Below are 24556 nucleotides of genomic sequence, written 5' to 3'. Positions count from 1 at the left end.
GTTATAAACCAATGTTACTGCAATAAACAAAAAATTAACAAAATAAAAAATAAATAAATAAATTAGATCAAGGGTCACAGACATCAGACCTTATCACTAAAAAAGCTATCTCCACTATTCCTCTTTCTCAACGCATCTCAGGAAAACACAAGTCATTTACTCAGCCAAGTTAAACTTAGCTGAAAAGTTGAAAATGAAAAAAAAAGCTACCAAAGTTTCATTTTCCGCTCCCCCTTACCCCATTCCCTCTGCCAGTTTCATTTTCCAGCTTCCCTTCAACAGATCTTTTTTTTTTTTTTTTTTTTTACTGTCCATGGGAGCAGCATTTTTTTTTTTAATTTTTTGTTTATTGCAGTAACATTGGTTTATAACATTGTAAAAATTTCAGGTGTACATCATTGTACTTCTATTTCTGCATGAACTACATCATGTTCACCACCAAAATACTAATTACAACCCATCACCACACACATGTACCGAATTATCCCTTTCACCCTCCTCCCTCCCCCTTTCCCCTCTGGTAACCACCAATCCAATCTCTGCCCCTATGTGTTTGTTTATTGTTGTTATTATCTACTACTTAGCATTTGACAAGATCCAGCATCCATTTATGATAAAAACTCTGAATAAAATGGGTATAGAAGGAAAGTACCTCAACATAATAAAGACCATATATGAGAAACCCACAGCTAATATCATCCTCAATGGTGAAAAACTGAAAGCTATCCCTCTAAGAACAGGAACCAGACAAGGATGCCCACTGTCACCACTCCTATTTAACATAGTATTGGAAGTCCTAGCCAGAGCAATCAGGCAAGAGAAAGAAATAAAAGGGATCCAAATTGGAAAGGAAGAAGTGAAACTGTCACTATTTGCAGATGACATGATATCAACAGATCTTGATTTAAGAAGAAAACAGTTGGTTCATTTACCCAGCAAGGGAACGCTTTTCATGTTTGAGCTTTGAAATGAAAATTGTCTTTAGGCAGGCTTCTCTACAGCTCCTTCTGAGAGCAGCAGGGCCTGTCATAGTGACTATGGACTTGGGGGAAGGAAGCCAGACTTTGGAAGGCAGCGGGATTGGGCAAAGTTTTTCTCTTGGTAGCATCCTGGGCTAACGAAGGGCGGAAACCAAAGGAGATGGAAATACAGTGCTCTAATGAATCTGGGGTGATACCATTTGATTTTACAGGCTTAAACATTAAATGAATTACCCTGTGGCTCCAAGCCATAGACCTTGGATATACATATGATCACTGATCTCAGCCTCTGTGCTAGGAGGATTTAAATCTTTATTTTCATGCAACATGTCTATAGACTCTCTTAAAGTAAAAACAAAAGATACAGGGACAGACATGTTCCTCCCAGAACACACTGAATTGCTTCAAAACGTTTTAACAACATCTATTTTTGAGTTTCTACGTTTGAGTAGGAGGCACACAGAGGTGAAAGTGGCGTGTTCCTTTTTCTTTCAAGATTCATAACTTGATAATAGAGATAATCACAGAAATGAATAATTGTCAGGTACATGGTAATCAGTAATATTGTACTCAGAATGCCAACACATACTGTACAGGATAAGAGCCTAGGCACTGGAATTGCCCGTTTTCTGGGTTTAATACTTGGTTCTGCCTCTTATTAACTCTGTGACTTTGGGCCATTTACTTAATCCCTCAGAAACTCAGTGTCCCCATCTACAAAATGAGAATGACAATATCTCATTTTGTGAAGATGAAATGAGATGTTATGCAAATAAAGCAATTGACATGCATCTGACATGTGCAGGAAATATTCAAAAACTGGTAATTATACACTGATAACTTTGGGATTGTGGGAGAAAGAGAAGGAAGTACTGATTAAGGAGATCTGAAAAGGTTTTTTGCAGAAGTGGCTCTGGAGGAAATGTTATTTCACTGGACTGAGGTGGTAAGAAAAGGTATTTCAGATAGAAGTTTGCTCAAGAAAGCAGATGTGAAAAGTAGAGTGTAAGGTTCATAGTGAGCTGATGAGTGGGAAATATTTTTTGTAAAAATAGAATGAGGCTAATAGACAGAAGATTTTAGGGCCCACCTAAAGAATATGCACTTGTTGAACAGACAATGGGAAATCATTGAAGGCTTTTGAGTAGGAAAATGAAAGACTGAGAGCTTTTCCTCCTCAGGATCACTCAGGAAGCTGTGAGTGGGGTGATTGAATTTGGGAGAAGAGAGCTAGTGAAAGACCTTAGGGTCAGCACTGTGGTAGGGCAGTAGTGAGGGGGAGGTTGAATATCAGAAATGTTACTATTTGCAAATATTAAGCATGATTCTGATTTTATTTTTAGCGGGGAAAAAATTCTTGGCAGCAAGAACTAAATGTAAAAGCTAATAACAAAGAAGAGGATCAAGGGGAGATGGAATGTTCTTTCTTGTCTACTTTACACTCAGAGTGTTGCCCCAGTAAATCATTTTGCAGTGGAATCTACACACCTGTTAGTGAGCCTTGGCATTAAATTGGCATTATCAGTGCCTGCACAGAGGCAGACAATGGATGTCACTGGTGTGTGAGTGGAACATATTTGCATTTCATAGACAATTGAGAGGGAGCTAATCAGGTCTGTCTGCAGCCTCCCTAGGGAGGACACATCTGGCTGAGACAAAGAGCCAGTTGCTTCCCAAAGTCAAAGGATTACAAGGACTCTTAGGCAACCAGACTCTTCACTCAGCCCCTGGTGAGCCCCAGTGAAAAAGGAAAGTGGTTAGAAGACCAAGCTGTACCCTCTTAGGGCTGACAAGTGGAAAAGGCATCAGGCTGGAGTCTAGAGGCTTCAGTTCTTGTTCTGTCTACAGCACTAACTTGCTCTACACTCTTGGGCTTTGCCACTTGCCTTTTGCATGTTTCAGCTAATTTTTCTAGAAAATGGCTCTGAAAATAAAGAATCTAAGTTGTAGTCATTGTGGCTGACCTCCTTGGCTCTGGTTTGGTCAAGCTGGGTAACACACATTCATCATTTCTCAGACTCTTATTGGGCATTTCAACGTTCCTGGCCCCAGGATAAGCTCTAGGCACTGGGGTACACAATTCAGTAAGATACTGTTCAATTTTCAAGGATCTCACAGCACACTGGGACCAACACTTAAACAACTACATCGATTTAAGTGTAGAAAATGCTGTGATAGAAGTGGGTGCAAAGTCTGGTAGAAGTCTGGCTGACACGGAGGGCATTTGAGCTGGACCTTAGGGCCTGAGAAGAATTTTCTGGCTGGACAGAAGGGGGAATGGCATTCTAGGTAGAGACAACAGCATCGACAAAAACACAGAGATATTCAAGTGTATGTCCTGTTAGAAAACAGTGAGTAGTCCAGTATGTTAAAGGATTTATTGGAGGAATTGTGAGGGATAAGGTTTTGAAAATGAATTCCGGGTCTAGGTTATTAGAACTCAGATCCCTCAGGTTATCACCTTCAGAAACATCTGAAATTTCTTCAATCAAGATTAATTTTTGATGGGAACCAGTCGATAATACAGTATCGAGCACTTGCTCTGGGCAAGGCCCTGTGAAGCACCGAGAGAAGAGTAAGATACATTATCTTCACATTAGAATCTTTCCTGAGGAACACAGAGGCTACAGACACAACAAATCCAAAACCACCCATTCCTTTGTTTGTATGTTCATTGAGTCATTTATAAATCCTAGTGATCCCCTACAATGCACTAGGATTCTGGACAAAATAAGATGAGTAAGTGAAGTATTGTCTTTGCCCATAGAGCTCATAGACGATGAAACAGGTGATTATACATGTTATACACGCCCAGTGTTACAGGCCATGGCAAGGACATGTACAGGGGTTTGGGGAGTCCAGACATCTAGTGGGAGGTTGGTCAAGGAGGGCTTCACAGAGGAACTGGAGGCAGAGTGATCCCTGAGAGTAAAACTAAGTCAAGCCAAGTTAGACAGGGGTGTTGTGTGTTCCTAGAGGGCGCAGAGAAGGCTGTTTTGAGAAGGAGTATCCTGTGCAGAGGAGGAGATGAGGAGGTGCTGTGACTGGAACAAAATGTGTGTGGGTGGAGGAGGGCGGGCAGGGCTAAAACTGTGCAAGCAGTCTTCACCTTCCAGCACCAGGCATCTGTTGAGGGGGCTGTCCATGGTACTGAGGAGCACAGAGGGGCCAGCCTCTCAGTACTGAGAGACTTTGCAAAGCTTTAGAGACAGAAGAGATTTTTCATAGAAATATGAAACATTTTAGAAGGGCTTTTACTTTCATTCTAAAGCCTAACTGAAGAGGGACCCCAGTTCAGGGAAGGAGAGGGGACAGGGAAACTTTATTTTTCACCAAATGTTTCCCCTGCCCCACCACCCATTCCAGAAGGATAATTCCTTTAGTCACTGGGCAATGCCCAAAGAAAATGCAGAAGGGGCTGTGAGGGGCTGGTGGAGGGCTTCAACTCCTCCCCTCTGTGCAGGCAAGGCTCCATCAGCCCTTTGGTGAAAGGTGAGACAGATAGCAGCCCTGGGAGTGGGCTTGCCTGCCCTTGAGGGCTGGTTGGAGGTCTGACACCATGCCAGTGGGGAGGCTCTTGACCCCACAGGCGTTACTCACACAGCCTCCCAGAGACTGTGTCTGAAGTTGTTCCAGGTGATTCTTAGAGACTTGGTTTAATAATTCATCAACTTTATTGTGCTCCTACTGAAATGCTTATTAATCTCGACCCCCAAGATCAGTGGCAGAGTGATATTACTGTTAAAGAATTAAGCCTGACAGCAATTCTGATCCTTACTCTTGTTTCTCTCAAACATTGAAAGGAGGCCCATTACTGGGAGAGACCATAGCAGAGTTGTTCAAGGCCACTCAAGTCAGACTGCCTGGCCATAAGAGGGCTTGGCTGTTTACTGGCCCAGTTACTTAAACTCTCAGAACCTTGGTGTTTCTGTTAGTTTCCTGTGACTGCTATCACAAATTACTACAAACTTTGTGGATTAAAACAACTGAAATCTATCCCCCCACAGTTCTGGAGGCCAAAAAGCTGAAATCAATATCTCTGGGCCAAAATCAAGGTGTCAGCAGGGCCATGTTCCCTCCAGATGCTCTAGGGGAGAGTTTATTCCATGCCTCTTCCAGCTTCTGGTGGCTGCCAACACTCCTCAGTTTATGATTGCATCACTCTAATCTTTATGGCCAGCATCTTCAATTCTCTCTCTGCTTCAACTTCACATTTTCTTCTACTGTATGTGCAGTAAAATTTCCCTCTGCTTCCCTCTTATAAGGATACACTTGATTGCATTTAAGGTCTACCTGGATAATCCAGGATAATCCCTCTTCTCAAGATCCTTAATTTAATCATCTGTGAACATTTGTTTTTGTGATATAAAGTAACCCTCACAGATCCCAGGGATTCGAATGTGGATATCTTTTGTGTGGCTATTTTTCAGCCTGCTGCAGGATTCTCAAATATAAGGATCTAATGAAAGCACCTACCACATTGGGTACTTGTGAGGATTAAAGACGGTATCCCCCATTCCCAATTCTCTCTCTCCCCACCCCCTCACACACACATATACACACACACACACACACGCACACTAGTATCTGCCATATGGTAAATGGTCAGTAAATATTCACAATGACTGCTATTTCATAAAATAACCTTCCTTTTCCTCTTCTCTGCCAAGTTCCTGTGGGCCTCTCTCTTCCCCCTTGCTCATCCTTCTTGTTCCTACTATTCTGTTTTCCAAATTCCTCCTCCTTTCAACACCTTAAGCAGCATTCTGATAACATAGTTCTTTTCCTATAATCACTTTTGTTTTTAATAAGATGATCGTTCTACCAGGAATTGACCTTTCTTTCCTCATTGAGTGAGGGGAGAGAGTGGGATGTTGAAGAGGGGAGAAAGCTGTGAGCACAGAAGGAGGGAAAAAGGGAAGACCATGAATCCACACACTTCAATATTTTCTTTTTGTTTGAGAACTCTTCCTCTCCTCACCTCATTCATAGCCAATAGGATCATCATTTGCCCACATGGGAAGGCTGGAAGGCGTCTTAGACTCCTCCTCTCCCCTATGTCTCTTCTGACTCCAACACCACTCCCCACTTCTCGTCAGCCCAGATCCAGGGAGATCCAACTCAGAAAGGTCTCTTGGTCAGGCTTCCACTCTCCTGTCCCACTGCCAAGGCCTTAGTTAAGGCCCTTATGGTCATCACTGCTCGTGCTGATGATTAAAATAGCCTTCTAACTGGTTTCCTGCATCCTAATTTGCCCCATCTTTTACACCTGCCAGAAGCTCATTTTTTGTTTGCTTGCTAGTTTTCCTCTTCGGAGGAGGTAGCATGTGTCAAGATAAGAGAATGGTCTTTAGACTGAGATAGGTGAGGATTCAAGCTCTGACTCTGCTGTTTACTAGCTCAAGATATTTAATCTTTCAGAGCCTCAGGGACAGTCTAAAATAGCTGCTGTGAAAAATTGTAGAGAATAGTAAATATGAAGCATTCGTGTGGTGCTTAGCATATGGCAAGTGCCAAACAAAATAGTTCCCTTCTTCATATTTAATAAAACACACAAAACCTCCACCTATTGTGCCCCTATACACAAATCTCTTATCAAGGACCTCACTTTACCAATTCTGCTCTTTATATGTTTCATCCTCAATAAACATTTCTTTCTATTGGAGCATTCCAATTAGCATGCAATCGTGTGTTATTTTTGTGTCTTAAAATCACTTGACTTTACTTCTCCTATAAGTCTTCACCACATTTGTACGTTCCCCTTTGCTGCAAATCTTGAAAAGCTGTCTATTCTCAATGTTTCTGATTTCTCTCCTTTTTTCCTTTAAAACCACTCTAAGCAGGCTTTCTTTCCACTGCTCTACGGAAATTGCTCACTTCAAGGTCACCACTGACCTCCAAATTGCTAAATCCAGTGGTCAGTTCTCTATCTTCATCCTTTGTGATTTATCAGCTGCCTTTGACACAGGTGGTTCACTTCTCCTCTTTGATTATACTTTATTTAGGATTTCCAGGACTCTAAAGCGTCATGATTTTCTTCTCACTTTACTGGGGGTTCTGTCTCAGTTTCCTTTATTGATTCTTTCTCAGTTTCCTTTATTTATTCTTTGTCTTCATGGCCTCTTCATCTGGAGCTGCCCCATGCTCAGCACCTGTCCTTCTCTTTCCTTACAAATATGTTTCCTTGATGGTCTCATTCAATATCAGGTTTTAAACAAAATTTATATACTGAAGGGTCAAGACCTCTCTCTCAACCTCCAGTTCCTATATTCAGCTATTTATTTCACATCTGCATTTGGAAGTCTAATAGACAACTCAAACTCAACAATGTCAATTATCTCCCCACCCAACCCACCATCACAACCTGTTCCATTCTGCCACCTTCCCATCTCCGATGATGACAAATCCTTCCTTCCATTTTCTAGGTCCAAAAATCTTTCTTACCCAGTCCTCTAGGATACCCTATTTGGTTTTGGTGAAGATGTTTGTGCTGTTGCAGTACACTATAAGACTGTTAATGTGATATTTATCTTACCATTTCTAGTTTTCATCTTTTTATGGTGTCTTTTTCTTTCTTGCTAAATTCTGCTATCAACTCCCAGAAGCTAGGGACTTATTCATCATATGTCCTAAGTATCTGGCACAATGCTCAATATAATACATGTTTATGGGATAAATGAATGAAAATTTTATGGCAATGGTACTGCGGTCCATAATCTAGAAAATCAGTTTTCAATCCATTAAGTGTAAACAATATATACAAAAAAATCAAGGAAGTAAAAGCTAGGTGGAAAATATACAAAAATTTGTCACTTTTTAGTCTTGATCCAGTGTTAGAGTTGAAGGTAGTTATTTTTACCAACACTTGGAGCTACAGAACAGAAAGGATGGATAGATCAATTTTAAATATCTTCAATAAAATTGTCTTAAAGCAGGGCCATAATTGGGGATTGCAATTTGTGTACACTGGGAAGATCTGAGCTCTCAATCAGGGAGACATGGAATTGACTCTCAGCCTCATCATTCAACAGCTGAGAACTTTGGACAAGTTATTTAATCTCCCTGAGTCGAAGCTCCTTCATCTGTGAAATGAGCATAATAAATACTCACCTCAAAGAGTTGTCTTGAACGTTAAGTGGGAGAGAACCTGGTTCATCATCAGCACTGAATAAATGGGAGCTATCATTGTTAACATCAAGGAATTGTCTCAGGAACAAGAAATGGCAGCCAACTGAGAATTTTCATTCACAAAGTGTTCTGGTTTTCTATATTTCCAAAAATTATTATGTAAATATGTGTACATGAATGCATGTGTGTGTGTCTATGGTTATGGGTTAAGAAGAATTGAGAGGAATAAAATGTTTGACTAAAGGATCTCATCATCTAACTATGGACCCATGTGTGGCAACAAAGACTCAGATTGGCTTCTTCAACCCACTCTTCCAACATCTTGCCCAACATCATCCACTGTCAATTCTACTGCCTTCTGCTTTGCTCTTTGCCAGCCACTATTGCTGGAGAAAGCCACATGGAGAAAGCCATGGCAAGACTATACTCTCTAACTTCAACTGTGAGCTCTCCCCACAGTTCAGCATTTCTGTGCTTTATCATGATCCATGTTGCTTTGCCTGACTCCACCTGGAGAACCAGCAATAATGGAGCAGCCCCAATAGTCTTCATTTATGTATCTTCAAAGACAACCTTGTAGGGAGCTACTTCATTAATTTGCAAAGTATGTTACAAATATTAAATTTCCATATGAGAACAGAGTCCTAGCAAGCAAATGTTAACGTTGTAAATGACTAACTGTCCCAATTTACAAACACAGAACTCTCCATCCTAATTCTGTTATGTCCATTGCCTCCAGGGTCCTAGTCCTGATACTCTGCCAAGGTCTCCAGCCTGGCAGCTACTCAACTAGGCTCATCAAGTGGATGTGTGCTTTCCTTCTTACTCTCCCTTCCACAATTCCCAATAGCAGAACCTGTTCAAAATGTTAATAAATATTGTGTTACACGGTAGCAAAAAGAAAAAAAATACTCATCTGTGTCCTTTGTACCTAAGATTTCCTGAAGTCATCTAATGACAAGGTATAATTAATATTTTGGTGCACATCTATACAGCCCTTAGAATTCTAAGTCCAGTTATTGGCTTTCTCTTGCTCAGTAGTCAGATGATCCCATATGATGTCATGATCACTAGTATTTTTATATTGTCTTCCCTTCCACTGACTGTACGCTTCTTGAAGTTAGGGGCTGTGTCTAAGTAGCCTTTGAAGGAAAGGTGTAGAGGAGTGGACCTGGATTTTAATTCTAGTCATGTGATCTTATACACATTATTAACTAACCTGAACCTCACTTCGTTTTTCTTTAATTGGAGACATGGATATTTAAACCACATGGCTATTGGGGGAAATTAATGTGATTCTGCATATAGTGTTCACGGTAGCGAGCAAATGGAGGCCTGGTAAATAGTTGCCTCTTCCATTTTGGGTTCCTATTTCTGGTTCTCTCTCTTTCCCACCTTTATTTCTCAGAACTCTACTTTGCTTGTGGTAAACACCTGATGAATATGAGAGATCTGAGTTAATGTGGAGCCAGTGCAGATCATGATAAGGCCAGCTCCTACAGCCTGATCCCATAGGCTGTTTACCTTTTGACATTTTTTCTGCTAGAATGCCCTTGTGCACTACTTCACATTCTTTTGGCCCCACCTTTTATGCAGCCACTGCTATAGTGACCAGTTTCATGCAGGTTGGACCAGTTTCACTAGTGCAACCTGACAGCATCCTACTTAAGCCTGCACTGAATAACTCTCACTTACTGCCCTGGAGCTTCTCTAACACTGAAGACTGGGATGCACTGTGCACATACCTGGAAGTGTAGGGAAAGTAATAACTGTGGGGCCATCCTTGAGCAGTGGAGCAGGAACTGATGAATAAATGTTCTACCCATCTATCCCCTGGGGAGACAATTTTGAAAAATATTTCATAAAGTTCTTTAGAAAATCTCTCAGGATTCAAGACCAGTTGTTTCATCCCCAACCCTCACTCCTCTTTCCTAGGATCACATTGCTAAATAAACTACCTGCATGCAAGCCTTTTCCTCAGGCTCTACTTTCAGGAAACTCAGGCTAAGCCCCCTCACATCCAGAGCACATTGTAGTGTCTGACACATAGTACAATAAATAGTAGGTGTAATTGTTTACTTCATGCATCTACTGGTTTGCAGTGAGAACAGATAAAAGATTCACCAGTATTTCCCCTCTGAGACTGACCTCTTGAACACTTTTATATTCCTCTCGATTCTCTTCCTCATTCACAATAGTTTGAATGAGTAACCCTACGACCCTTGGCTGTAGTGGATTAACTGAAGGGTGGACATCTGATCCAGAGGGAATCAGTCCCTTGGCAGGGCTGAGCCGATCATGTTTTCTCCTTACGATTTGATATCAGTATATGGTGACCCTAATCTCTTTTGTTTGGGTTCTTAGCTGGGAGGTGCTTTGGAATCAATGAGAATATACAAGAGTAGAGAAAACTAGACTGCAGATAAAAAAGACAAAGAATGAGAGATGATATGACTCAATAAAAATAGGAATTGAGAAGGTAGACCTTTCCTATTTCCTTTCCTTGGAGCTTTCCTGTTCCTGCTTCTAGTACTTATTGAAGAGCAATTGTACTCCTTGCCCTTTGGTTCTATGAGATACAGCCTTGTCCTTACAATAAACTCCTTACCGAGTTTAAGGTCATTTCAGTGGCTTTCTTTCCCTTGGAATTGGATGCTCTCTAAAACACTCAAGGTGATGACTAATCCTTTTCCCTGTTGGATGGAAAGATCCTTAAAGGCCAAGGTTGTGTTCTGCTAATAGTTGTTTCTCTAATGTCTCACTTGTAGCCCTACATGGTAGATATACATGTTTGCTGAATAACTGACTAAAAGAATAACCTCTTCCTTGATTCCTTTTCTTCTACCATATCTTCCTAGCCAACCTGGAAACTAATGTATAGACTACCCCTGTATCCTGCTGTCATTTAGAGATTACAACTTTAACCTTCTTCATTCTCATCCTCCCAACATGCTGACTCTGGTCATCTACTGTCCAGCCTATTGGTTTTTCTCTGCTCCATGCCAGCCACTATTGCTGAAGAAAGCCATACAAGTGCAATGGTTGATTCCATGACAAGTTGGTTCCATTTAACCTCAGTTGGGGTCTGCCCACAGCTTAGTAGCCCTTGATTTATCTCTAAAGGGACCTGATATATTCCCAAAACAACAGTTGCAAACCGTTTTCATTGTCATCCAAACTCTTTACTCACTCACCACTGACTCACCTCCTGCCTCACTGGAAAAATTGGTGAGATGTGGAAAGAATTATCTTTGTTGTACTTCATGGCTATTCTATATCTTCACATGGCTACTTTCCCATTTCTCCTTCTTCACTGTTTGTCCAAATTAATATTTTTACTTCTGCATTAGGCCTCCATGCCCACCTCCTTTTTAAGATGTCATCCCATCTCTTTACTTATCTTTGCTATGAGTATCTTGGAAATGTCCTATACATACGCTCCCTCAATGTCATTATGTCCTAATGTATCTCCTTGTGATCTGGATTCCATTCACACAGCTCTACTAAATTGGTCATTTGACAGTGCCCTTGCAATTACCAAATTTATTCTGCCCCCATCCTCCTCCAAAATGTGTGATTTTGCTGACTACCTCCCTTCATCAAGCTTTCGTAAAACTTCTTTCTCTGGGTCATCCTAACAACTAGATGGGTGTTCTCCCTTACATGAAAGTCTTCCCTAAGGTTCAATCATCTTTGCTTTTCCTTGAGGATCTCTTCCTCTGTGGTATTGCTACAAGACAGATGACTCCCCTAATGCCAATAAGGAGATTAGCTTCTCTAGTATATTCTGGTTCTGAAATTCTAAATCTCTATTGGACAGCTCCCTTGGTTCCTTTGTAAACTGTTATATACCAAACTTCTACCAAAGAGACTTCTACCAAAAAGACTGAATTTGTATGACTTTGGGACTGATTCAGATGGAGGATGCTAGAGGAGAGGGAAAGACAGAGAAAGGTCAAAAATGAGTCTGAGATTTTTAGCCACTGACTTAACTACTGGCAATTAAGCGACAAAAAGCCAGGAGGCATTGGATCATCCCTCTCTCCACACCCATTCCCAAGACAATTGGGTAGGAGGAGGATGATTGTTTATTGAATCCTACTGTCTACCAGACACTGACATAGGCACTTTAAATGGGCTATTTCATTTAGTTTTCAAAACAACTCAGTTTTATGTATTTCTATTATTGACTCTATTTTACAGATTAAAAAAACAAAGCTACAGGATGTTGAGATTTCTCAAGGTTATGTAATAAGTTGCAAATCCAGGATTCTGTCCTAAGTGTATTCAACTTCAAAAATTGTCTTTATCATAGCTCATAATATTAGAAAATAAGAAAGTACACAAAGCCTTGAAGATTAAAGCAAAATTAATGACTGACTTTGAATTCACATTATGGCTGGAGCAAGGTTTTTTAAATTTGTGTTGGTGGACAGTTATAAGGCCTAGTCCTTCTATTTGGTAAATTATTTTCTCAGATATTACCAAGAAAAAGCTTTCATTTTATTCAGGGTTCACTTCTTCAGTTAGAACTGTAGAACACTCTATTATTTTCCTTTCTCTACTCTTCTCCCTAGTTTTTTTTTTTTTCCTCGCACACACATACCCACACACATATCAATGTTCCTCAACATTCTATTGGCATTTTGGGCTGAATATTTTTTGTTCTGAGTGAGTCTGTCCTGTGTATTGTAGCAAGTTTATCAGCATCCTTAGCCTCTACTCACTAGATGCTGGTAGCATCTTCCCCTAGTATGACAACCAAAAATATCTCCAGACATTGTCAAATGTCTTCTTAGGGGCAAAATCATCCCTGGTTGAAAATAACTGATCTATATTCATATGCATACATATCTACACCCATATCCATATATATGCAACAAAAATGTATGTGTAGTTCATGAGGGCTGAGATTTGTTAGTCTTGCTCACATCTTTACTCTGGTGCTTGAAAAAGTGCCTAACACAAATTTGGCAAAAAATACAACAAATAAGTCTTGAATGAATAAATAAGTGAGAAGGAAAGGACACAATTTTTATGGAGAACCTACACTACTCCGTATCCTTCTTTAAGAGCTTTTCTTCTAAACAACTCGGTGAGGTGGATAATAATAAACTTATTTCCCAGATGAGAAAACAGAGGCTCAGGGAGGATAGCTTCCCTAATTCACACAGCTAGATAGTGTGAGAGTTGGCATTTCAACTTGATTCTGTCTACACTAAAGTCTACTCTCCTTCCAGGGCACCAAACTGATACAGAATTATGAGAATTATGAGAACCAGAGTTTAAGACTGAACAAATGGATTGCTAATTATCATTTCAGCTTTTTGTAGGGAAAATGGTTTGTAAACCACTTGCTGGTCAAAATAGAATTTTTGAGTTCCATTCCCCAAACTCTCCCAGTCTCCCACTATGAGTGTCCTTTTTTCTTGAGTAAAATATTTAGTCATCTGCCTTGATTTCTCTCTTTCCTTCTCTGCACATCTAATCCATCAGAAGCACAGAGATTTAAAGTTAATTTTTGTCTGGAATGTCTTGACTGATCTGGCCCCTGATGCTTTTGGACCTTTTCTCACACTGCTTTCCTCCTTGCTCATTAATCTCTAGTCATCTGACCTTTCTTTCCCTTGAATATGCCACTCACATTAATGCCTTAGATTTATTGCGCTGGCTTTTCCTTAACTTTGAAATGCTGTTTTAAGTGCTTGTTTGGTAAATAAAGTTTTATTGCAACACAACCATGCCCATTCATTTACAAATTTCCTATGACTACTTTCATGCTACCATGGCAGAGTTGAGTAGTTGTAACAGTGGATGATGAGTGATAAGAGGGAAAGGAAAGATCTTTTATGGAGTACTTACAACAAATTGTGCAATTTGCTCCAACCATCTTGACTTGGATGCAAATCATTAGTCTATAAATGGCCAGCTGATAGATTTAGGGAAAAAACAAATCAAATAACACCCAATATTATTACCTCAGGGGAAAATGGAGTGGTGAAATGTTAAGTAAATGTCTCCTTAGTTTCAATCAGTTAAAATTAGGAGAGAGAAGATTGGCTCTTAGGGGCCTTCTTCAAAATGGTACCCAAGACTGACTACTCATTTCTCTGTTTTTCACTTTCCAGAGAACATTGAAAAGTTATACACTTACACTGCTGTCTGAGAGGAACATGTTTTTCAACTGCTTAGACACTCAGTGGTGTGGACATGTTCCCTCATTGTTTATGATACATCGGTTTCCCAGATATAAGGGCTGGGTGAGCTTCATCAGCTGGGTCTAGCTGCCACCTTTATCTACAGCTGGGAACCACAATCTGAAAGCCAGCAATCTTCAACAAAAGTGTCATTTCCAAGCACTTCAGGAAAATAGGCTCGTTATTTTGTTTTTTGAAAGAGGCCTGGAAATAAAATGAACAAATGCATCATGAAAGATTTTTCTTTTGACTTAAACTTCAGGCATTAGAGACAGTGTAGTTCCCAGGCTGCAAAGTTTCTTTGGTTGGGATGGCTTCTGTGCAACAGTATAGTTTGAAGTGCCCATTCTTGTCTCTTAAAAGTGAAAATTTATATGATAATAATTGTGATGATAATAATAATGATAAGCAGGGTAGGCTCAATGCTATAACAAAGAAGCCCCGAATGACTTAGCAATGTCGACACACCTAGAGGGGCTGCTCTTCTGGGTACCTTGCCTTCAATGAATAGCTCAGGGATGCAGGCTTCTTCCAGCTCAGGAAGTCCCATACTCATCACTGGGATTCCAGGGTTGATGAGAACAGAAAGAGAGAAATAGTGAAGGTCTACCAACTGTTTAAATTCCTTGGGCTGGAATTGACACATATCACTTCTGCTTATATTTCATTGGCCAAAAATGAGTCACAGGGACCCATACAGAGTAAATACAATGGGACTGGGAAATATAATCCTTGGCTTGGCAACTGATTCCCAGCAACAACTCTATCACATAGTAAGGGAACATGAATCTTTGGTAGTCTGAATTTGTTGTATGCATTGGGCAATTTCCAAGGTTCATTTACATAATACCTTTTTACTACACACACACAAAAAAAACCTATAGTGTCAACTGTTCTTTCTTCCATTAAATAGGGTCGTAATGTGAATTTAAATAGGTTAATAAATGTAAAAACCTTAGAATAATGAATGGCACATGGTAAGTATAACAATTGATATCGATTATTTTTATATTTTCTGAGAAAATGGGCCTTTAGCTCTATTTTTCAATGGTCATTCAGGGCTCTGACAAGACCTTGTTCTACGTTGGTATTCAATTTGGTTCCACGGAAGTTTATTTAATGCTTACTGTGCCTGAAGAGTTTGTTTCCCAGAAAGGACTGTGGCTGACTCTGTCTTCTTTGACCTATTATGAAATCCCTAAGCTATCTCAGGTTCCACTGAATAAGCGGGATGAAGGAATATTCCATTTCATGTTCAGTAATCAACATGTCCAAGTTCATGAGACTAATAAATCCTCAGACCAAAGTGGTTTCTGTGGTTTTGGGGCAACTGCTAGCAAAGTTCATCAATTTCTTCCATATCTTTAACTGTACTAATTTCCTACAGCTGCCATAACAAAGGACTACAAACTTGGTGACTTCAACAACAGAAATTCATTGTCTCACAGTTCTGGAGGCTAGATATCTGAAATCAGTGTTGACATGGCTGAATCCTTCTGGAGACTCCGAGGGAGAATCTGTTCCATGGCTTTCTCCTAGCTTCTGGTGGTTGCTGGCAATCCTTGGTGTTCTTTGGCTTATAGCTGCATCCTTCCAATCTCTGTGTTCATCTTCCCCTGACATTCTTCCTGTGTGTCTGTGTCCAAATTGACCTTTACTTGTAAGAATATCATCATTGGATTAGGACCCATCCTAATCCAGTCTGACTTCCTCTTAACTTGATTACATCTGCAAAGATCCTATTTCTAAATTAGGTCATATTAGCCAGTGCTGGGTAAAATATCTTTTTGGCAGACACAATTTGACCCACAGCATTAATCAAATCAATTTTACTGAGAGGATGATAATAATAATAATAATAATGATGATGGGAAATATTTATTATATGCTTGCTATATACCAGGCATTGAGCTAGGCATTTTGTAGGTACTGCCTTATTTAATCAAAACACCCTAAAGCCCTGTTATTATTATTATTACTATCATCATCATCACACCACTTTCATATGAGGAAACTGAGATGTAGAGAGGTATGGTAACTTGCCCTAGGTGAGACAATGAATTGGCAGAGCTGGAACTAGAATAAAGTGTGAGTCCAGAGCCAATGGTCTCATCCAATATTTTGTATAGTTGACATCCATTTCCAACCCAGTACTAATTGTTTCAGAAACCAGAAGAAATGCAGATTGTTCCTCCAGTTCCAACTCAGCATGTGGGGCCCTTCTGTTACTGCTGTTTATGCTTTCCATTTGAATCTTCCTCTCTATATGGATATGCTTTTCCCAATTTTCATATCAGAGCTCTCAGAATGCTTGCTGCTCTTCTCCAGCTCAGTTAACCACAGCCAAAGAAGATTAGCTGAACCTTGTCCTGGAGCTGAGCTCTTGCTTAAGGCAAACTTTCAATGCCAGCTTCCTTCCTTGGAGTCTCCAGCTGATGTGCTGAGTAATTGCAGAGCAAAAAGAGACCTTTCTACCCTTCCAATTTGGCCTTAATATTTGCACAGTGCTTCATGGAGAACTTGTGTTATTATTCCTTCCACCTAGAGGGAAATCAGAAATTAGTATTTTGGTGGGAACCAAACTTAATTTTTGTTCTGTATTTGAGATTTTATATATTATAACAATTGCCTCTTGTTACAAGTAAAAATTTAAACAATAAAGCAAAGATGTATAAAGGCATAGCTAATGATCTCCTCCACAATGACATCTCCATTTCCATGTCCTTGAGGTGGCCAGTGTTAGCATGCTCATGTGTATCCTTCCAGTTTTCCCCTTATTCTTCTATACATATTATACGAAATAATGTACAAGTATAATTAGATTTATTTTTAACCAAGCAGAATCATACTATACATATTACTTTGAAATTTGCTTTTTTTATTTGATAATATATCATGTATATGTCATGAATATATAATATCAATCATGGCTATTATCATCCAAGGTTTAGTCCTTGGATGACTTCTCTTTTCTAGCCCACTTATTCTTTTGGTGATATCATTTAGTCCCAAGACATTAAAAGTCTCTAGGTTGCTGACTCTCAAATTTATACCTCCAGATTGGACCTTTGCCTGAATTTCAGACTTACATATCCTACTGCCTATTTATCATCACTCTTTGCCTATATCACAGATACTTAAATCTTAACATGTCCAACAGAGAACTATTGATGTTCTCTCCAAAACAGACTTTAGCTGTGCTCTGTGCCATCTTAGTTTATGGAAATTCCATCATTCCATTGGCTCAGCTCCCAAAAATCTTGTAGCTGCCTGTGAGTCTTCTCTTTCTCTCCCGTGCAACACCAAATCCTTCAGCAAATTCCTTTGGCTCTCTTTCAGAGTATATTAAGAGTTCAACCACTTTTTACCTCCTTCATCATCTCCTTTTTTGTTTAAACCAGAATATATAATAGTATATATATAATATATATAACTATATATAAATAAAAAATGTATTTACATAATATAAATATTTATAAATCATATATTACATATATGATATACATTATACTCCATAATAATATTATATATAAATTATATATAATAATTTTTGTTCTAATTTTTTATAAACTAATATATTACACAAATGGGATTATACCACATATGTTCTTTTATTGTGTCATCTTTTTTCCAATTTCTATTTCCAATTTCTGCTATTTTTCTTGCCACACATTTGTCCCTTCCCCTCTCCCTTAACCTGTGCTAACAATTAGAAGTGCATCTTTTTATGCATAGTTTCTCCATGCTTCTATAACCATTTACAAATATATAGATATCTATTCACTATAAATACATAAATAAGAGGATTTGGGAGTTCATTATTTCCATTAGAAAAACTACATTATATCTTACATACATTTCTCTACATCTTATTTTTTTACTTATCAGAAGTAAATAGAAATCCCATCAACTTAACTATTATTGCTCAAATTCATTTTAATGACTGCTCGGTATTCCATGAAGAACGTAGATTCACTAAAATTTATTCAATCTTATTCTACTGATGGATATGTCTTTTGTCTCTGATTTGTTGCCCCTGTGAAACAATGCTACAATAAAGACCTTTACATACTGTTCCTTTTATTTCTGTAGGATAGATTCTTGAGAGTGAGATTCCCGGGTTCTAAGAGATTTCTGGGTCAAAAGTGCATTTTTATTTTGAATAGATGTTGCCAGGTTTCTTTCCAAAATGGTTGTAATAAGTAGCATGTCTATAAGTGAAGTGTGTGAATACGTTCCTCTCAGCCTTGCCAGCAATCAGTGTTATTGTACGTTTTAACCCTTGGCAGTGAGCGGATATGTAAGGTAATACTTTGTTGTTCCCGGTCTACTCGGGAACTGGAGCATCTTTTTATATGTTTGTGGTCCATTTGAATTTTCTCTTCTGCAGTTTACACATATATAGACTTTACTATTTTATTTTTTGATAATATGTGATAACTTGTATATTACAGATAGCAGTTCTTTATTTGTCATCTGTGTTGCTATTTCCCCCCATTCTTCCCATTTTGTTGATTTATGGTACCTTTTGACATGCATATATTTTCAGTTTTATGGTCAGTTATGTCAATATTCTTTTTATTGCGTCTGGGTTTTCAGCGTTTATTGGGTTCTCTCCAGCACCTAGGTTGTGTGTGTATATGGTTCCTTGGTTTTTTGTTTTTTACATTTAAATAGTTTATCTATTTGCTTTTTTTCTTTACATTTAGTGTAAGGTAGATACACAACATCATTTTTCTTTAAAAGGATAATCACCTGTGTTAGGACCATATATTCAATAATCTTTTATTTTTCCACTGTCTTGAAATACCACCTTTGCCATATATTACATTTTTTATATATACTGAGATTGATTTCTGGAATATTTGTGCAGTTTCTCTATTTGTCTGTTACTGTCCAAAACTACATTGGTATGAGTACAGAAGAGTTGACATTCAGGTCACACATTCTGTACTAGTTAGCTATTATTGCTTAGTGCCTTGCAGCAAGAAGTATTTTTTTTAAATCATTCTCCTGTGTTGTGGGTTGGCTGGGTGGCTCTTCTGGCCTGAGTCCACTTGCTGATCTCTGCTGGGCTTGCCCATGGACCTGTGGTCAGCTGGTGGATTGGCCAGTAGCTGGATGGTCTAGGTTGGTCACACGCACATGTCTGACAGTTGGTAGGCTGTTGACATCGGTGCCTCAGTCTCCTCCACGTGACTTCTCATCCTCCAGCAGGCTAGTTCAGACTTGGTTCCATGGTAGTCTCGGGATTCTGACTGTGACAGGAGTGAGAAAGTCTTAATGTGCAAGCACTTTCAACCTTTGTTTGCATCGTGTTTGCTAAGGTCTATTGGTCAAAGCACGTCAAATGTCCAAGTTCAGATTCAAGGGGAGTGAGAGGGAATAATATACTCCACCTCTTGATGCAAGAGGTGTATATGCAGGAACAGGAAGGTTGGTGGTCATTTTCAGAATCTACATTAAGAATCTGAATAAGAATTTGCTTTCCAGCATCAAATCTGATCCTGCCACTCTATAGCTTGTAAACCTCCCATGGCACCCTTGGTCTTCAGAATAAACTCCAGAACTCTTAGTATGGCATGGTCTGGTCCCTGCCTACCTTGGCAGCCTCATGTCAGCAATGCCCATTCACAATGTCCTGTGTTCCAACATGCAGAAACATTTTATCTTCCTCTCTCCTGTGCCTCTGTCCCAATTAAGCTTATAGTAAGGGATTCTTATCCTCCTCTCTCCGTGTTTCTGCTTTGGCCCATCCTGGAGTCAAATATTTCCCTCTCTTTCACCACCCCCTTGCTTGTTCCTACGCAAAAAAGAAATGACCATTTTTCTTGGAGACAGCTGAAATCCCTTGGGCCTCACACTTTTGTGGAGATCCTTAAGTAAAAAGTCCCTGTATTCTTGAACCTGCAACACTTGTGAGGAGCAGCATCCCCTCTTATTCTTCATCACTTGTGGTCTATCCACCAAGGCTGGTCCTTTCCCTGAGGAGGCAGCCCACCTGTGACTGGGTAGTAAGTCACAGGTGAGGTAGGAGGTAAAAGACCCCAGCACATTCTGCAATCAGTAGCTTTACCTTTGTCAATGTTTGGATCCTTGCTCAGTTACTTAAAAAGCAGATAATTCCACCTCCCTTTAGATAATTGATTCTCATCTCTATTAGTTAGACTCTGGAGAGGAGGAGGGTGATGTCTTATGTCTTGTATACATGTGTCTGGGATGTTCTTCTCCGTCTTTTCATTTATCTATCCTTTCAATTAATATTCACTGACTCCCCACTGTGTGCCAACCATTGTGGAAGGTGCTGAAGATACAGTGATGTGTTAGATCAACATGGTCTCTGTTTTGATGGTGTTTGTGGGTCAAAGTGATTCTCTTGTAAAGTCGGCTTGGGGAAGGATTATAATACAACAATAAGGAAAAGTCACCTTTGAATCCGAGCTCACGCTCAGAAGAACTACTATGACCCCAATCCCTTACCTTCACTCCCTCTCCCTTCAGGGTCGCTGAATTGTTCTTCTGGCAATTCCAGGACTGATTTCTATTCTCCGCCTTGTGGCTGTAGCCAGAGCTGCTGATTCTGTCTTGGATTCAACTCTCTGGGACCACAGACATTGGACCCTGACATTCTCACTGCAGCTCTGCAGTTCTGTTTGGGAAGGAGTCACTTCACTGGGGTTACAACTGTATATGTAGCTCCTCGCAGTAGCAGTGCTACTCTTTCAGTTTTCTCATGGTCTTTTTTTTTTATTTAGGGTCCTGGGACAAATTAACCTAGATCTGATTCAGGGAACATTTTAATGGAACCACACTTTTTTTGCACCCTAAGGTATACTATTATTATTATTTGAATTAATATTTAGTATGTACTTGCTACATGCCAAAAGTATTTCCTCTTTAATTCTTATAGCAACATTAACAGTGAAATCTACCCATTTTACAGATAAGAGAACAAAGGCCCAGAGAGGAGAAAAGCTGTGCTCAGAGACAAGCAATCCTCTCTGTGTTTCTCAGTGTTATTCCCAGTGTCCCAGTCTTGATTTTCAGCCCCAGAGCATTTTCTCCTATTCTTCCTAGGAGATCTATCAAGTTCTAAAGCAAAGAGGCTTGCTGGTGTCCTGTCCTGTCTGTCTGAGAAGCCTAAGTCAGCAAACAGATTAGGCCTCACCTCTTCTTCCACACAGTAGGACTTATTCCACTCCACTGTCTTCATTCATTGATGTGCCTTTCTAGGATTGAGCTGTTAGAAAGGGACTCTCTCCTCTTCACTTCTGAAGTCTTAGAGCCCAGCTCAGGATCTGGCACATTGCAAGGAATTAACGTGTTGGATAATTATGAAGATGTGATATGGACTGGTCTTTTGTTATGATCTAAGACAGAGATCTCACTCAAGTCCCCAGGGAAGTGTACCTCATAGACTTGTGAGTATTATAGGACAAATAATCACCCTCCTCATTCCCAAGCTTCTGATCTTCCAGTGGAACCACCTTGCCTACTAGTGAGTCAGAAACAGAACAGAAATAATAATGGCTACTATTTATGGTGCAGTGATTATATGCCCAATCTGATGATAAATCAGTTACATGGGTTATCATAGCACTGAATAAGAAGGCACTGCTATTTTTCCCATTTTATAATTGAAAACTCTAAAGCACAGAAAAACTAAGTAACTTGCTATTGTCACACTCCAAATGGCAGAGCTAGGCTTCAAATGAAGGCGGTATGACTCCAGTACCTGAGCCTTTAAAAGAGAGATGACAAAACAATTTCTTCATGACATTTCAGAAAATGTCTTGAGAGCCACATGGGGCTTTGTTTTGTTTTGGCATTAACAAGACAGAGCAGCAGGACTGGAGCTGACCCAGTAGTGAGTCAGGAGCCCCAGATTCCCGTCCCGACTCTGACAACTTGCACAGCCTTCCTGGGCTACAATGTCTTCATTTGTAGAATGATAGATGGAGCTAGCTGGTCATGACAAAGATGTCGTGGGTTTTGCAGTCAGACAAAGTCTAAAATTGATTTCACCACACACTAACCGTGTGTGCTAGGGTGAGTGACTTAATCATTCTAAACATCTTTTTTTTTCATAGCTGGAGTACGCATCTAAAGCCTTATAATAATAAAAGCTGTTGGAGGCAGATAAATGTGTTATATAAACAGAAAAGCTCAGGTGCGGCTTTTGACGGATGCCCAAATCAGCACTCTATGACGTACTCAGGTCCTCCTGCAGGTGAGTCTGGAAGCAGGATGTGGTTCTCAGACTTCTTCCTCTCCTTAGCACCTTTGTTTTCATTGGCATTCCAATGGAAGCAAACTTCGTGATCTGTGACTGTGGGGTTTGTGGTTTGAATGTTTACGGAGCATGGCTCCTTGGCAGCCACAATCAATGCCAGGATTCTCCCCATGGCTCCTTGTTTTAACAGCTCACTTTTCTTGGCACAACATTTGACTGCCCTGGGTAGAGGATTTCTGTGATCTCTCAACATCCTCTCTCTGAAGGCCTTGAGGGAATCTGAGCAATCCCACCACCCTCTCTTCCTTTTGTCTTCTTGGGCTATTTTCTAAGGGAGCGCTACACATAGGGGAAAAAAGGAAAAAACCAAAACCCTCAACTAATAGAAAAATGCTTTGTTAATAGCTAAGAATCCAGGACACACTAATATAAAGTTCTGGAAGTCTGCTCCCCCATGACTTATTAATCACAAAAGATTCAATGTATTCCCTTTTCAAACAGCCAGATAATTCACTTGAGATAAAAATTCTGTTAAATTCCTAGATTATCAAGGTGGAAAAGATCATTGAAGACATCTAGTCTACCAACTTCATCTTTCGGAAGAATAAACTGATAAAGTATCCACCAGAAAGAAGAAGTGATTCGCCTAATGTATAATTCCAGGGTTCTAGATTGTTTAACTTACACTATACCACACCTTTAATCTGGAAATGCTGTTATATTGTTTTCTTTATTCCTCTTTCCTCTTATGCTTCTCCTTTTTCTCCTCTTTCCAATTCTAATGTATAAAAATGACAAACCACCGGTAAACACAATATAGATGGATTTCAAAGACATTATATTAAATAAGAGAAGCCAGACACAGAGGTTAGTATAATCCATGAGTCAATTTATATGAAGTTCAAGAATGACCAAAAATAACTATGGATAGAAGTCAGAATAGTGAGGTTGGAGTTGGTAACTATTAGGGGTGCAAGGTAAGCTTATAGGAACGTAAAAATATTCTATAATTTGTTGGGGGGTATTGGTTATGTGGGTGCATACAAATGCAAAAACACATCAGCCTGTGCACTTTACAGCATATAAATCATGCCTATGTTTAAAAAAATCTTTAAAAGAACAGTAGAAAAGCTGGAACTATGCTAATTGGGAGGAGGATTAACATACCCAAAACCTAGGCTAACAGATTACTGTAACTGAACATCAAATTTAATTTTGAAATAGCAGCCAATGAAAAAATTCTAATCATTTGTTGCTCCCATTTTCTTAAATAAGAATTAAAATCATCAGGAGAGATATTTTAGAAGCCATATTCCCCTTCTAAAATGAACTTACCATGTAGTATTTTAAATAAAAGACATTGAACCATATAATGAACAAAATCTCTGACAGTAACTAGGTTGAAATGTTGAGATATCTTAATATTCCCATTTTTTTTCTACAAGTCTTTCATAAAGCTGATGCTTATGGTATAATATAATGAAGATACTCTCTCAGAGGAGAAGAAGCTAACAAGATCCAGGTGAGCAGCAGTGAGCTAACTCCTCAGAGACAGAGCTTAGCCCAGCACATCTCCACTGACATGCCCAGGCATCACCTGGGGATCTTGTTAAAATGTGATATGGATTCAGCAGGTCAGGAATGGGGCTGAGATTCTATGTTTCTAGTAATTCCCCAGGTGATGCTGTTGCTGTCAGAACAAGGACCACACTTTGAGTAACAAAGGCTTGGACTACTCAGGAAGTGTTTACTCATCATTTGTATTATTTGTATTGGGATTATTTGTTAAAAATCAGATTTCTGGATTCCCTCTCCCTAGGAAGCAGGAACAAGGATGCTGCTTTTTTTTTCTTTAATAAATTTTAAGAAGATTATGGTGTACACTAAAATTTTGGAACCACTAACTTAGAGAAATGGACTTACCGCATACCCCTTACAATTTTGCAGGAAGTATAGTTGTTGTAGCTGGTTTCACACATCAGGAGAAAGGAAGGAAAAGGGAAAGAACAAATTTTCAA

Source organism: Ceratotherium simum, chromosome 8 (assembly GCF_057802395.1).
Source record: "Ceratotherium simum simum isolate JZ-2026a chromosome 8, ASM5780239v1, whole genome shotgun sequence".
NCBI classification, from domain to species: Eukaryota; Metazoa; Chordata; class Mammalia; order Perissodactyla; family Rhinocerotidae; genus Ceratotherium; species Ceratotherium simum.
This window is presented reverse-complemented; position numbering follows the sequence as displayed.